We start from the raw sequence: 12,409 nt of genomic DNA, 5'->3' as shown, positions 1-12,409 counted from the left end.
CTAAGGTCTTTGGCTCATACTCTTGCCTAATGGTTAAGGTCTTAACTCTTACTCTGGCCTAAAAGCTAAGGTCTTAGACTCGTACTCTGGCCTAATTGCTAAGGTCTTAGACTCGTACTCTGGCCTAATGGTTAAGGTCTTAACTCTTACTCTGGCCTACTGGTTAAGGTCTTAACTCTTACTCTGGCCTACTGGTTAAGGTCTTAACTCTTACTCTGGCCTATTAGCTAAGGTCTTAGACTCATACTCTGGCCTACTGGTTAAGGTCTTAACTCTTACTCTGGCCTAATAGCTAAGGTCTTAACTCTTACTCTGGCCTAATAGCTAAGGTCTTAGACTCGTACTATGGCCTAATGGTTAAGGTCTTAACTCTTACTCTGGCCTAATAGCTAAGGTCTAAACTTTTACTCTGGCCTAATAGCTAAGGTCTTAGACTCTTACTCTGGCCTAATGGTTAAGCTCTTAACTCTTACTCTGGCCTAATAGCTAAGGTCTTAGACTCATACTCTGGCCTAATGGTTAAGATCTTAACTCTTACTCTGGCCTACTGGTTAAGGTCTTAAGACTTACTCTGAACTAATAGCTGAGGTCTTAGACTCGTACTCTGGCCTAATGGTTAAGGTCTTAACTCTTACTCTGGCCTAATAGCTAAGGTCTTACACTCGTACTCTGGCCTAATGGTTAAGGTCTTAACTCTTACTCTGGCCTAATAGCTAAGGTCTTAACTCTTACTCTGGCCTAATAGCTAAGGTCTTAGACTCGTACTCTGGCTTAATGGTTAAGGTCTTAACTCTTACTCTGGCCTACTGGGTAAGGTCTTAGCTCTTACTCTGGCCTGCTAGTTAAGGTCTTAACTCTTACTCTGGCCTAATAGCTATGGTCTTAGACTAGTACTATGGCCTACAGGTTAAGGTCTTAACTCTCACTCTGGACAACTGGTTAAAGTTTTAACTCTTACTCTGGCCTAATAGCTAAGGTCTTAGACTCGTACTATGGCCTAATGGTTAAGGTCTTAACTCTTACTCTGGCCTAATAGCTAAGGTCTTAGACTCATACTCTGGCCTAATGGTTAAGGTCTTAACTCTTACTCTGGCCTAAAAGCTAACGTCTTAACTCTTACTGTGGCCTAATAGCTAAGGTCTTAGACTCGTACTATGGCCTACAGGTAAAGGTCTTAACTCTTAGTCTGGCCTAATGGTTCAGGTCTTAACTCTTACTCTGGCCTTATAGCTAAGGTCTTAGACTCGTAATCTGGCCTAATAGCTAAGGTGTTAGACTCGTACTCTGGCCTAATAGCTAAGGTCTTAACTCTTACTCTGGCCTAATAGCTAAGGTCTTAGACTCATACTCTGGCCTAATGGTTAAGGTCTTAACTCTTACTCTGGCCTAAAAGCTAACGTCTTAACTCTTACTGTGGCCTAATAGCTAAGGTCTTAGACTTGTACTATGGCCTAATGGTTAAGGTCTTATCTCTTACTCTGGCCTACTGGTTAAGGTCTTAACTCTTACTCTGGCCTAATAGCTAAGGTCTTAGACTCGTACTCTGGCCTAATAGCTAAGGTCTTAGACTCGTACTCTGGCCTAATAGCTAAGGTCTTAACTCTTACTCTGGCCTAATAGCTAAGGTCTTAGACTCATACTCTGGCCTAATGGTTAAGGTCTTAACTCTTACTCTGGCCTAATAGCTAACGTCTTAACTCTTACTGTGGCCTAATAGCTAAGGTCTTAGACTTGTACTATGGCCTAATGGTTAAGGTCTTATCTCTTACTCTGGCCTACTGGTTAAGGTCTTAACTCTTACTCTGGCCTACTGGTTAAGGTCTTAACTCTTACTCTGGCCTACTGGTTAAGGTCTTAGCTCTTACTCTGGCCTGCTAGTTAAGGTCTTAACTCTTACTGTGGCCTAATAGCTAAGGTCTTAGACTAGTACTATTGCCTACAGGTTAAGGTCTTAACTCTCACTCTGGACTACTGGTTAAAGTTTTAACTCTTACTCTCCTAATAGCTAAGGTCTTAGACTCGTACTATGGCCTAATGGTTAAGGTCTTAACTCTTACTCTGGCCTAATAGCTAAGATCTTAACTTTTACTCTGGCCTAATAGCTAAGGTCTTAGACTCATACTCTGGCCTAATGGTTAAGGTCATAACTCTTACTCTGGCCTAATAGCTAAGGTCTTAGACTCGTACTATGGCCTATAGGTTAAGGTCTTAACTCTTAGTCTGGCCTAATGGTTCAGGTCTTAACTCTTACTCTGGCCTAATAGCTAAGGTCTTAGACTCGTACTCTGGCCTAATAGCTAAGGTCTTAGACTCGTACTCTGGCCTAATGGTTAAGGTCTTAACTCTTACTCTGGCCTACTAGCTAAGGTCTTAACTCTTACTCTGGCCTAATAGCTAAGGTCTTAGACTCATACTCTGGCCTAATGGTTAAGGTCTTAACTCTTACTCTGGCCTAATAGCTAAGGTCCTTACTCTTACTCTGGACTAATAGCTAAGGTCTTAGACTCGTACTATGGCCTAATGGTTAAGGTCTTAACTCTTACTCTGGCCTAATAGCTAAGGTCTTAACTTTTACTCTGGCCTAATAGCTAAGGTCTTAGACTCGTACTCTGGCCTAATGCTTAAGGTCTTAACTCTTACTCTAGTCTAATAGCTAAGTTCTTAGACTCGTACTCTGGCCTAATGGTTAAGGTCTTAACTCTTATTCTGGCCTACTGGTTAATGTCTTAACACTTACTCTGACCTAATAGCTAAGGTCTTAGACTCGTACTCTGTCCTAATAGCTAAGGTCTTAACTCTTACTCTGGCCTAATAGCTAAGGTCTTAGACTCGTACTCTGGCCTAATACTTAAGGTCCTAACTCTTACTCTAGCCTAATAGCTAAGTTCTTAGACTCGTACTCTGGCCTAATGGTTATGGTCTTAACTTTTACTCTGGCCTACTGGTTAAGGTCTTAACTCTTACTCAGGCCTACTGGTTAAGGTCTTAACTCTTACTCTGGCCTAATAGCTAAGGTCTTCGGCTTGTACTCTGGCCTAATGGTTAAGGTCCTAACTCTTACTCTGGCCTACTAGTTAAGGTCTTAACTCTTACTCTGGCCTGCTGGTTAAGGTCTTAACTCTTACTCTGGCCTAATAGCTAAGGTCTTAGACTAGTACTATGGCCTACAGGTTAAGGTCTTAACTCTTATTCTGGCCTACTGGTTTAAGTCTTAACTGTTACTCTGGCCTAATAGCTAAGGTCTTAGACTCGTACTATGGGCTAATGGTTAAGGTCTTAACTCATACTCTGGCCTAATAGCTAAGGTCTTAACTTTTAGTCTGGGCTAATAGCTAAGGTCTTAGACTCGTACTCTGGCCTAATGGTTAAGGTCTTAACTCTTACTCTGGCCTACTGGTTAAGGTCTTAACTCTTACTCTGGCCTAATAGCTAAGGTCTTAACTCTTACTCTGGCCTATTGGTTAAGGTCTTAACTCTTACTCTGGCCTAATAACTAAGGCCTTAACTCTTACTCTGGCCTAATAGCTAAGGTCTTAACTCTTACTCTGGCCTAATAGCTAAGGTCTTAGACTCGTACTCTGGCCTAATAGCTAAGGTCTTAGACTCGTACTCTGGCATAATGGTTAAGGTCTTAACTCTTACTCTGGCCTAATAGCTAAGGTCTTAGACTCGTACTCTGGCCTAATGGTTAAGGTCTTAACGCTTACTGTGGCCTAATAGCTAAGGTCTTCACTCTTACTCTGGCCTAATAGCTAAGGTCTTAGACTCGTACTCTGGCCTAATGGTTAAGGTCTTAACTCTTACTCTGGCCTAATAGCTAAGGTCTTAACTCTTACTCTGGCCTAATAGCTAAGGTCTTAGACTCGTACTCTGGCCTACTGGTTAAGGTCTTAACTCTTACTCTGGCCGAATAGCTAAGGTCTTAGACTCGTACTCTGGCCTAATAGCTAAGGTCTTAGACTCGTACTCTGGCCTAATGGTTAAGGTCTTAACTCTTACTCTGGCCTAATAGCTAAGGTCTTAACTCTTACTCTGGCCTAATAGCTAAGGTCTTAGACTTGTACTATGGCCTAATAGTTAAGGTCTTAAATCTCACTCTTACCTAATGGTTAAGGTCTTAATTCTTACTCTGGCCTACTGGTTAAGGTCTTAACTCTTACACTGGCCTACTTTTTAAGGTCTTAACTCTTACTCTGGCATAATAGCTAAGGTCTTAGACTCGTACTATGGCCTAATGGTTAAGGTCTTAACTCTTACTCTGGCCTAATAGCTAAGGTCTTAGACTCGTACTCTGGCCTAATGGTTAAGGTCTTAACTTTTACTCTGGCCTACTGGTTAAGGTCTTAACTCTTACTCTGGCCTACTAGTTAAGGTCTTAACTCTTACTCTGGCCTAATAGCTAAGGTCTTCGGCTCGTACTCTGGCCTAATGGTTAAGGTCCTAACTCTTACTCTGGCCTACTGGTTAAGGTCTCAACTCTTATTCTGGCCTGCTGGTTAAGGTCTTAACTCTTACTCTGGCCTATTAGCTAAGGTCTTAGACTCATACTCTGGCCTACTGGTTAAGGTCTTAACTCTAACTCTGGCCTAATAGCTAAGGTCTTAACTCTTACTCTGGCCTAATAGCTAATGTATTAGACTCGTACTCTGGCCTAATGGTTAAGGTCTTAACTCTTACTCTGGCCTAATAGCTAAGGTCTTAGACTAGTACTGTGGCCTACAGGTTAAGGTCTTAACTCTTATTCTGGCCTACTGGTTTAAGTCTTAACTCTTACTCTGGCCTAAAAGCTAAGGTCTTAGACTCGTACTATGGCCTAATGGTTAAGGTCTTAATTCTTACTCTGGCCTAATAGCTAAGGTCTTAACTTTTAGTCTGGCCTAATAGCTAAGGTCTTAGACTCGTACTGTGGCATAATGGTTAAGGTCTTAACTCTTACTCTGGCCTAATAGCTAAGGTCTTAGACGCGTACTATGGCCTACAGGTTAATGTCTTAACTCTTAGTCTGGCCTAATGGTTAATGTCTTAACTCTTACTCTGGCCTAATAGCTAAGGTCTTAGACTCGTACTCTGGCCTAATGGTTAAGGTCTTATCTCTTACTCTGGCCTACTGGTTAAGGTCTTAACTCTTACTCTGGCCTACTGGTTAAGGTCTTAACTCTTACTCTGGCCTAATAGCTAAGGTCTTAGACTCGTACTCTGGCTTAATGGTTAAGGTCTTAACTCTTACTCTGGCCTACTGGTTAAGGTCTTAGCTCTTACTCTGGCCTGCTAGTTAAGGTCTTAACTCTTACTCTGGCCTAATAGCTAAGGTCTTAGACTAGTACTATGGCCTACAGGTTAAGGTCTTAACTCTCACTCTGGACTACTGGTTAAAGTTTTAACTCTTACTCTCCTAATAGCTAAGGTCTCAGACTCGTACTATGGCCTAATGGTTAAGGTCTTAACTCTTACTCTGGCCTAATAGCTAAGGTCTTACCTTTTACTCTGGCCTAATAGCTAAGGTCTTAGACTCGTACTCTGGCCTAATGGTTAAGGTCTTAACTCTTACTCTGGCCTAATAGCTAAGGTCTTAGACTCATACTCTGGCCTGCTGGTTAAGGTCTTAACTCCTACTCTCGCCTAATAGCTAAGGTCTTAGACTAGTACTATGGCCTACCGGTTAAGGTCTTAACTCTCATTCTGGCCTACTGGTTTAAGTCTTAACTCTTACTCTGGCCTAAAAGCTAAGGTCTTAGACCCGTACTATGGCCTAATGGTTAAGGTCTTAACTCTTACTCTGGCCTAATAGCTAAGGTCTTATACTCGTACTCTGGCCTACTGGTTAAGGTCGTAACTCTTACTCTGGCCTAATAGCTAAGGTCTTAGACTCGTACTCTGGCATAATGGTTAAGGTCTTAACTCTTACTCTGGCCTAATAGCTAAGGTCTTAGACTCGTACTCTGGCCTAATGGTTAAGGTCTTAACACTTACTGTGGCCTAATAGCTAAGGTCTTCACTCTTACTCTGGCCTAATAGCTAAGGTCTTAGACTCATACTCTGGCCTAATGGTTAAGATCTTAACTCTTACTCTGGCCTAATAGCTAAGGTCTTAACTCTTACTCTGGCCTAATGGTTAAGGTCTTAGACTTGTACTCTGGCCTACTGGTTAAGGTCTTAACTCTTACTCTGGCCGAATAGCTAAGGTCTTAGACTCGTACTCTGGCCTAATGGTTAAGGTCTTAACACTTACTGTGGCCTAATAGCTAATGTCTTCACTCTTACTCTGGCCTAATAGCTAAGGTCTTAGACTCGTACTCTGGCCTAATGGTTAAGGTCTTAACTCTTACTCTGGCCTACTAGCTAAGGTCTTAACTCTTACTCTGGCCTAATAGCTAAGGTCTTAGACTCGTACTCTGGCCTAATGGTTAAGGTCTTAACTCTTACTCTGGCCTAATAGCTAAGGTCTTAGACTCGTACTATGGCCTACAGGTTAAGGTCTTAACTCTTACTCTGGCCTAATAGCTAAGGTCTTAACTTTTACTCTGGCCTAATAGCTAAGGTCTTAGACTCGTACTCTGGTCTAATAGCTAAGGTCTTAGACTCGTACTATGGCCTAATGGTTAAGGTCTTAACTCTTACTCTGGCCTAATAGCTAAGGTCTTAACTTTTACTCTGGCCTAATAGCTAAGGTCTTAGACTCGTACTCTGGCCTAATGGTTAAGGTCTTAACTCTTACTCTGGCCTAATAGCTAAGGTCTTAGACTCGTACTATGGCCTACAGGTTAAGGTCTTAACTCTTAGTCTGGCCTAATGGTTCAGGTCTTAACTCTTACTCTGGCCTAATAGCTAAGGTCTTAGACTCGTAATCTGGCCTAATAGCTAAGGTCTTAGACTCGTACTCTGGCCTACAGGTTAAGGTCTTAACTCTCACTCTGAACTACTGGTTAACGTTTTAACTCTTACTCTGGCCTAATAGCTTAGGTCTTAGACTCGTACTATGGCCTAATGGTTAAGGTCTTAACTCTTACTCTGGCCTAATAGCTAAGGTCTTAACTTTTACTCTGGCCTAATAGCTAAGGTCTTAGACTTGTACTATGGCCTACAGGTTAAGGTCTTAACTCTTAGTCTGGCCTAATGGTTAAGGTCTTAACTCTTACTCTGGCCTAATAGCTAAGGTCTTAGACTCGTACTATGGCCTACAGGTTAAGGTCTTAACTCTTAGTCTGGCCTAATGGTTCAGGTCTTAACTCTTACTCTGGCCTAATAGCTAAGGTCTTAGACTCGTAATCTGGCCTAATAGCTAAGGTCTTAGATTCGTACTCTGGCCTAATGGTTAAGGTCTTATCTCTTACTCTGGCCTGCTGGTTAAGGTTTTAACTCTTACTCTGGCCTAATAGCTAAGGTCTTAGACTCGTACTCTGACCTAATGGTTAAGGTCTTAACTCTTACTCTGGCCTACTGGTTAAGGTCTTAACTCTTACTCTGGCCTACTGGTTAAAGTCTTAACTCTTACTCTGGCCTACTGGTTAAGGTCTTAACTCTTACTCTGGCCTGCTGGTTAAGATCTTAACTCTTACTCTGGCCTAATAGCTAAGGTCTTAGACTTGTACTATGGCCTACAAGTTAAGGTCTTAACTCTTACTCTGGACTACTGGTTAAAGTCTTAACTCTTACTCTGGCCTAATAGCTAAGGTCTTAGACTTGTACTATTGCCTAATGGTTAAGGTCTTAACTCTTACACTGGCCTAATAGCTAAGGTCTTAACGTTTACTCTGGCCTAATAGCTAAGGTCTTAGACTCGTACTCTGGCCTAATGGTTAAGGGTCTTAACTCTTACTCTGGCCTAATAGCTAAGGTCTTAGACTCGTGCTATGGCCTACAGGTTAAGGTCTTAACTCTTAGTCTGGCCTAATGGTTCAGGTCTTAACTCTTACTCTGGCCTAATAGCTAAGGTCTTAGACTCGTACTCTGGCCTAATAGCTAAGGTCTTAGACTCTTACTCTGGCCTAATGGTTAAGGTCTTAACTCTTACTCTGGCCTAATAGCTAAGGTCTTAGACTCGTACTCTGGCCTAATGGTTAAGATCTTAACTCTTACTCTGGCCTACTGGTTAAGGTCTTAACACTTACTCTGAACTAATAGCTAAGGTCTTAGACTCGTACTCTGGCCTACTGGTTAAGGTATTAACTCTCACTCTGGCCTAATAGCTAAGGTCTTAGACTCTTACTCTGGCCTAATGGTTAAGGTCTTTACACTTACTGTGGCCTAATAGCTAAGGTCTTATCTCTTACTCTGGCCTAATAGCTAAGGTCTTAGACTCGTACTATGGCCTAATGGTAAAGGTCTTAACTCTTACTCTGGCCTAATAGCTAAGGTATTAACTCTTACTCTGGCCTAATAGCTAAGGTCTTAGACTCGTACTCTGGCCTAATGGTTAAAGTCTTAACTCTTACTCTGGCCTAATAGCTAAGGTCTTAGACTTGTACTCTGGCCTAATGGTTAAGGTCTTAACTCTTACTCTGGCCTAATAGCTAAGGTCTTAACTCTTACTCTGGCCTAATAGCTAAGGTCTTTGACTCGTACTCTTGCCTAATGGTTAAGGTCCTAACTCTTACTCTGGCCTAAAAGCTAAGGTCTTAGACTCATACTCTGGCCTAATAGCTAAGGTCTTAGACTCGTACTCTGGCCTAATGGTTAAGGTCTTAACTCTTACTCTGGCCTACAGGTTAAGGTCTTAACTCTTACTCTGGCCTACTGGTTAAGGTCTTAACTCTTACTCTGGCCTATTAGCTAAGGTCTTAGACTCATACTCTGGCCTACTGGTTAAGGTCTTAACTCTTACTCTGGCCTAATAGCTAAGGTCTTAACTCTTACTCTGGCCTAATAGCTAAGGTCTTAGACTCGTACTATGGCCTAATGGTTAAGGTCTTAACTCTTACTCTGGCCTAATAGCTAAGGTCTAAACTTTTACTCTGGCCTAATATCTAAGGTCTTAGACTCTTACTCTGGCCTAATGGTTAAGGTCTTAACTCTTACTCTGGCCTAATAGCTAAGGTCTTAGACTCATACTCTGGCCTAATGGTTAAGATCTTAACTCTTACTCTGGCCTACTGCTTAAGGTCTTAAGACTTACTCTGAGCTAATAGCTAAGGTCTTCGACTCGTACTCTGGCCTAATGGTTAAGGTCTTAACTCTTACTCTGGCCTAATAGCTAAGGTCTTAGATTCATACTCTGGCCTAATGGTTAAGGTCTTAACACTTACTGTGGCCTAATAGCTAAGGTCTTATCTCTTACTCTGGCCTAATAGCTAAGGTCTTAGACTCGTACTCTGGCCTAATGGTTAAGGTCTTAACTCTTACTCTGGCCTAATAGCTAAGGTCTTAACTCTTACTCTGGCCTAATAGCTAAGGTCTTAGACTCGTACTCTGGCCTAATGGTTAAGGTCTTAACTCTTACTCTGGCCTAATAGCTAACGTCTTAACTCTTACTGTGGCCTAATAGCTAAGGTCTTAGACTTGTACTATGGTCTAATGGTTAAGGTCTTATCTCTTACTCTGGCCTACTGGTTAAGGTCTTAACTCTTACTCTGGCCTAATAGCTAAGGTCTTAGACTCGTACTCTGGCCTAATGGTTAAGGTCTTATCTCTTACTCTGGCCTACTGGTTAAGGTCTTAACTCTTACTCTGGCCTAATAGCTAAGGTCTTAACTTTTACTCTGGCCTAATAGCTAAGGTCTTAGACCCGTACGCTGGCCTAATGGTTAAGGTCTTAACTCTTAGTCTGGCCTAATGGTTCAGGACTTAACTCTTACTCTGGCCTAATAGCTAACGTCTTAGACTCGTAATCTGGCCTAATAGCTAAGGTCTTAGACTCGTACTCTGGCCTAATAGCTAAGGTCTTAACTCTTACTCTGGCCTAATAGCTAAGGTCTTAGACTCATACTCTGGCCTAATGGTTAAGGTCTTAACTCTTACTCTGGCCTAATAGCTAACGTCTTAACTCTTACTGTGGCCTAATAGCTAAGGTCTTAGACTCGTACTATGGCCTAATGGTTAAGGTCTTAACTCTTACTCTGGCCTAATAGCTAAGGTCTAAACTTTTACTCTGGACTAATAGCTAAGGTCTTAGACTCTTACTCTGGCCTAATGGTTAAGGTCTTAACTCTTACTCTGGCCTAATAGCTAAGGTCTTAGACTCATACTCTGGCCTAATGGTTAAGATCTTAACTCTTACTCTGGCCTACTGGTTAAGGTCTTAAGACTTACTCTGAGCTAATAGCTAAGGTCTTAGACTCATACTCTGGCCTAATGGTTAAGGTCTTAACTCTTACTCTGGCCTAATAGCTAAGGTCTTAGATTCATACTCTGGCCTAATGGTTAAGGTCTTAACACTTACTGTGGCCTAATAGCTAAGGTCTTATCTCTTACTCTGGCCTAATAGCTAAGGTCTTAGACTCGTACTCTGGCCTAATGGTTAAGGTCCTAACTCTTACTCTGGCCTAATAGCTAAGGTCTTAACTCTTACTCTGGCCTAATAGCTAAGGTCTTAGACTTGTACTATGGCCTAATGGTTAAGGTCTTATCTCTTACTCTGGCCTACTGGTTAAGGTCTTAACTCTTACTCTGGCCTAATAGCTAAGGTCTTAGACTCGTACTCTGGCCTAATGGTTAAGGTCTTATCTCTTACTCTGGCCTACTGGTTAAGGTCTTAACTCTTACTCTGGCCTAATAGCTAAGGTCTTAGACTCGTACTATGGCCTACAGGTTAAGGTCTTAAGTCTTAGTCTGGCCTAATGGTTCAGGTCTTAACTCTTACTCTGGCCTAATAGCTAAGGTCTTAGACTCGTAATCTGGCCTAATAGCTAAGGTCTTAGACTCGTACTCTGGCCTAATAGCTAAGGTCTTAACTCTTACTCTGGCCTAATAGCTAAGGTCTTAGACTCATACTCTGGCCTAATGGTTAATATCTTAACTCTTACTCTGGCCTAATAGCTAACGTCTTAACTCTTACTGTGGCCTAATAACTAAGGTCTTAGACTTGTACTATGGCCTAATGGTTAAGGTCTTATCTCTTACTCTGACCTACTGGTTAAGGTCTTACCTCTTACTCTGGCCTAATAGCTAAGGTCTTAGACTCGTACTCTGGCCTAATGGTTAAGGTCTTATCTCTTACTCTGGCCTACTGGTTAAGGTCTTAACTCTTACTCTGGCCTACTGGTTAAGGTCTTAACTCTTACTCTGGCCTAATAGCTAAGGTCTTAGACTCGTACTCTGGCTTAATGGTTAAGGTCTTAACTCTTACTCTGGCCTACTGGTTAAGGTCTTAGCTCTTACTCTGGCCTGCTAGTTAAGGTCTTAACTCTTACTCTGGCCTAATAGCTAAGGTCTTAGACTAGTACTATGGCCTACAGGTTAAGGTCTTAACTCTCACTCTGGACTACTGGTTAAAGTTTTAACTCTTACTCTCCTAATAGCTAAGGTCTTAGACTCGTACTATGGCCTAATGGTTAAGGTCTTAACTCTTACTCTGGCCTAATATCTAAGGTCTTAACTTTTACTCTGGCCTAATAGCTAAGGTCTTAGACTCGTACTCTGGCCTATAGGTTAAGGTCTTAACTCTTAGTCTGGCCTAATGGTTCAGGTCTTAACTCTTACTCTGGCCTAATAGCTAAGGTCTGAGACTCGTACTATGGCCTACAGGTTAAGGTCTTAACTCTTAGTCTGGCCTAATGGTTCAGGTCTTAACTCTTACTCTGGCCTAATAGCTAAGGTCTTAGACTCGTAATCTGGCCTAATAGCTAAGGTCTTAGACTCGTACTCTGGCATAATAGCTAAGGTCTTAGACTCGTACTCTGGCCTAATGGTTAAGGTCTTAACTCTTACTCTGGCCTAATAGCTAAGGTCTTAGACTCGTAATCTGGCCTAATAGCTATGGTCTTAGACTCGTACTCTGGCCTAATAGCTAAGGTCTTAGACTCGTACTCTGGCCTAATGGTTAAGGTCTTAACTCTTACTCTGGCCTAATAGCTAAGGTCCTTACTCTTACTCTGAACTAATAGCTAAGTTCTTAGACTCGTACTATGGCCTAATGATTAAGGTCTTAACTCTTACTCTGGCCTAATAGCTAAGGTCTTAACTTTTACTCTGGCCTAATAGCTAAGGTCTTAGACTCGTACTCTGGCCTAATGCTTAAGGTCTTAACTCTTACTCTAGCCTAATAGCTAAGTTCTTAGACTCGTACTCTGGCCTAATGGTTAAGGTCTTAACTCTTATTCTGGCCTACTGGTTAATGTCTTAACACTTACTCTGACCTAATAGCTAAGGTCTTAGACTCGTACTCTGGCCTAATAGCTAAGGTCTTAACTCTTACTCTGGCCTAATAGCTAAGGTCTTAGACTCGTACTCTGGCCTAATGCTTAAGGTCCTAACT

The sequence above is a fragment of the Triturus cristatus genome, chromosome 12 (genome assembly GCF_964204655.1).
Source record: "Triturus cristatus chromosome 12, aTriCri1.1, whole genome shotgun sequence".
Classification (NCBI taxonomy): Eukaryota; Metazoa; Chordata; class Amphibia; order Caudata; family Salamandridae; genus Triturus; species Triturus cristatus.
Note: the sequence above shows the minus strand (reverse complement) of the source record.